The sequence below is a fragment of the Benincasa hispida genome, chromosome 3 (assembly GCF_009727055.1).
Source record: "Benincasa hispida cultivar B227 chromosome 3, ASM972705v1, whole genome shotgun sequence".
Classification (NCBI taxonomy): Eukaryota; Viridiplantae; Streptophyta; class Magnoliopsida; order Cucurbitales; family Cucurbitaceae; genus Benincasa; species Benincasa hispida.
The window spans coordinates 59,660,914-59,665,513 of record NC_052351.1 but is presented as its reverse complement, the minus strand read 5'-3'; positions in this window follow the sequence as shown (position 1 = coordinate 59,665,513).

Below are 4,600 nucleotides of genomic sequence, written 5' to 3'. Positions count from 1 at the left end.
AAAATGTCCTCCATAAGGAGACTCATGACAAAGCTCCAAAATGTGTTTGGCCTCATGCTCAGGAATGCATCGACGCAAAATATGATCAGGTCCAAGTCGATACAGGAAGGGGTCATCCCAGAAATAAAACTAAACATCATATCTCAGCTTCTTCTTCTCCTGGTATGTGTAGTCTTCTGGTACTTGGCCACAAACGATGAAGTTTACAATGTCCGCATACCATGGAACATTAACTAGCATACCAACATCAGCAACTCATCAGGGAATCTTTCTTCAATATCTTTTTCTTTCTTCTGAACCTCGCAATTATCTAACCTTGACAGATGATCTGCAACTTGGTTCTCGGTGCCCTTCCGGTCCTTAATCTCTAGGTCAAATTCTTGTAGGAGCAGCACCCACCTTATCAGTCTCGGTTTCGCATCCTTCTTTGTCATAAGTTATTTGATCGCAGAATGATCAGTATACACCACAATAGTTGTTCCAATCAAGTACTATCGAAATTTCTCCAGTGCAAATACCACTACGAGCATTTCTTTTTCCGTGGTTGGATAATTTTCCTATGCATCATTCAACATTTTGCTAGCATAATATATAGGATGCAAACCTTATCCTTGCGCTGACTCAAAACTGCACCCACTGCGTATCCACTAGCGTCACACATCAACGCAAACGGTTGCGTCAAATCCGGCACAATCAGAATAGGTGCGGTGATGAGCGCGTTTTTCAGTGTGTGGAATGCTTCAGCGCACGCATCAGCAAAATCGTATTCGTGGTCAACCTCAAGGAGTGCACTTAGAGGCCTTGCGATATGAAAAAAGTTGCTGATAAATCTTCGATAAAACCCCGCATGTCCCAGAAAACTCCTAAGCGTTTTCACATTTACTGATGGTGGTAACTTGGAAATTGTGTCGATTTTTGCTTGATCAACTTCCTGTCCTGCCTTCGATATTTTGTGACCTAGCATAATTCCTTCTTCAACCATGAAGTGATATTTCTCCTAGTTCAGAACAAGATTAGTTTCCATGCATCTCTTTAATACTTTTTCAAGATTCGATAAACAGGTGTCATAATTATTGCCAAAAACTGAAAAATCATCCATAAATACCTTGACTAACTCCTCCAAGAAATCTGAAAATATTGCAATCATACATCGTTGGAAGGTACCTGGTACATTACAGAGTCCAAACGACATGCGACGAAATGCAAATGTGCTGAAGAAGTCATTCTCAGCAAGTCGATCTAACATCTGATCAATAAACGGGAGTGGAAAGTGGTCCTTCTTTGTGGCCAGATTTAATTTGCGGTAATCCATACAGATTCTCTACCCCGTAGTTGTCCTTGTGGGAATTAACTCATTCTTGTTGTTGGTGACGACTATCATTCCCCCTTTCTTCGGAATGCATTACACTGGGCTCACCCAATTGCTATCAGATATAGGGTAAATGACCCCTGCATCAAGCCACTTCACTATCTCCTTCTTCACAACCTCCCTCATGGCAGGGTTCAATCGACGTTGCCTTTCTATAGATCCTGTTTTTCCTTCTTCCAGAGGAATCTTGTGCATGCAATATGAGGGGCCGATTCCTCAAATGTCTGCCAAGGTCCATCCCAAAGCCTTTGCGGTTTTTTCAGGATTTGAATCAGTGCTTCCTCCGTCTCTTTGCTCAGTGAGGCAGATATAATAACCGGTAAAGTGTTATTGCCCCCTAAATATGCATATTTGAGGTGCGCTAGCAACGACTTCAACTCTAACATGGGTGATTCTTCTAAAGATGGCTTTGTGCATTGTGTTGTACGTTCAGATAACTTGATTGTTTCAAAATCTGACTCAATTTGAATTTTGGCACAATTCTCCTCCTACATTGCGCCGATCCCAAAAATCTCTTCTTTCGATTCTTCTAAGGGCCCGTGCCAAGGTTCTTTCTGCAATTCCTCAACATATTGACAATTCCCCATATCACTCGAGTACTTCAATGCATTGAGGACGTTGAACTTAACTTGCTAATCGTCGACCCTAATGGTAAGTTCTCCTTTCTGTACATCAATCAGTGCTCGCCTTGTTGCAAAAAATGGGCGACCCAAGATGATAGGTACCTCAACATCAGCTTCATAGTCTAATATGATAAAGTCAGCAGGGAAGATGAACTTATCTACTTGCACAAGTACATCCTCTATTTTTCCCTCGGGATGCGTTATTGATTTATCAGTCAACTGCAATGTAATTGTAGTTGGTCTTATGTTGCCGATATTCAACTTCTTGAAGATTGACAAGGGCATTAGGTTTATACTCGCCCCCAAATCACACAGTGCATTTCCGACCTTCTTTCCCCCCTATTGAGTAGGGCAATGTGAAACTCCCGGGATCTTTCATTTTGGTGAGGATGTTGTTTTGGAACAGCGCACTGCACTCATATGTTAATGCCACTGTTTCATTCTCCCCGATCTTCCTTTTGTTAGCAAGTATGTCCTTGAGGAATTTCACATAGCTTGGCATTTGTTTCAAAGCTTCTATTAAGGGAATATTGATGTGTAGTTGTCGGAGAACATCCAAGAACCTCTGAAATTGTTTACTATCATCTTTCTTCCTCAACCTGGACAGGAAAGGTGGAGGATCCCACCGTTCTTCATGTTCATTTGGTTGTTCATTGAGGTCCTGTTCTTGTTGTGTTTTAGTAATTGGAGGTTGCATTAATTTTGAATTCAAGTCTTGCTGAGATTCATTTCTTGTAGATGTACTTTCTTCTGAACTAGTAATTCTGTCATTAATGGTTGATTGGTCATCGTTGATGGTTAAATCTACTGGTCTTGTTACTGAGTCTGGTATTGGTGGCACATGGACTATTGTCTTGCCACTTCTTAATGTCACTGCTTGACATTGCTCTTTACCACGTGGCCCCGATGCTCCCGAACTGCTTGGCAGCGTACCAGGCATTTTAATCTTAAGTTCAATCGCAAGCTGTTCAATATGCTCCTCCAAATTTCTAAGGGAGGAAGCTTGCGATTGTTTAATTGCCTCGCTCTTCTCAATATAGTGTTTCAATAACGATTCCAAAGACGAGGTACTGCAAGAGGTGTCAGAAAAGAACGGTTGGTCGTAGGGTTGTACACTTTGAAAATTACCTGGGCTTTGATCCTGATTAATGAAAACCGGAGGGTTGCCTCGATTCCCATGATAACTGCTCTGATGATTACTTTGGCTCCCCTGGTTGTGATTCCCGTCCCAACAGAAAGTTGGGTGATTCCGCCAACCAGGGGTGTAGGTGTTGTTGAACGGTTCATTGTAGACAGAGTATACGGATTGTTGCAGACTTCCACTGAATGTCCCTCTCCACATTGAACGCAATTTATTGCGGCCACGTGTGTCAACGCATTGGCTTGCACTGATCCTTGAGAGAGATGTCCTTGCTGAACAGCCATAGTCTGAAAGAGCGAGGTCATTGTGGTCATCTGGTCTACCAGGGTGTTCATTGTATCAGCTGGTACAATGGCATCTTCTACTCTTCTTTGCTCCGAACCTCTTTCCTCATACCCATTATCTAACCATTCATCTATATTTCGCGAAATGCAATCCAAGATGATCTTTGCTTCCGTATACAACTTGTCCATTAATGCTCCTACCGCGGAGACATCAGCAACTACTTACGTTGATCGATCCAAGCCATTATAAAATGTCTCCATTAGATCACAATCAGGAATCCCGATATGCAGACAGTTCTTCACTAATTTCCTGAATCGCACCCAGGCGGTGCTCAAAGTTTCATAACCCTTCTGTTCGAAATTCAACACATCCCTCCGTCTCTTTGTGTTGATGGCTGGAGGGAAGAATTTGTTCATAAATCTCTCGACCAGTTGATCCCATGCGTTGAGTTCATTTGGCTCTAATGACTGAGCCCAACTCTTTGCCTTATCCCGCAGTGTATACGGGAAGAGATACAATCTAATTCCTTCTGAAGTCACACCAGGCATGGAGAATAAGCTGCATATTTCTACAAACCGGGTCAAATGGGCATGCGGGTCTTCGCCTTATAGACTTCTGAATTGTCCCGCATTTTGAATCATTTGAAGCATTATCGGCCTTATCTCAAAACTTGCATTCTTCTCAACCGTGGGTCTTAAAATTCCGAGCGAGAAGTTATAAAAATTCGGTGCCGCATAGTTCCTCATTGGGATGTTGTGGTCAGCAGCAAGAAATACAGGGTCTTGCACTGGCCGGTTCAACTCTTGATTTCCTTCTGGTGCTTCGTTATGATCTGCCATGTTTCCTCTTCACCTAACTTGGTCCTGATGTGCTCTTGCGTGAAAAATACACCTGATCTCTGGGTCAGCTGTAAGACCCTAACACTAAATCTAAAGTGGTAGGTTAAATGTAGAGAAGAAAAATCCTAAGTAAGGATAGTGGGGCAAAGGGAGAAAAACATTAAAATTATCCAAAAAGGTAACCAAAAGTCCAAACGCCTATGAAGGACTTAAACATGTTGGACGCAAGAATGCATGGAGGATGGAAGCAAGAAGACTTGGAAAATGGCTAAAGGTTGAATACAACCAACGCAAAGGCATACATGAGCCATGCAGACATGGGCAGGAAGCATGTGTCGAGTGA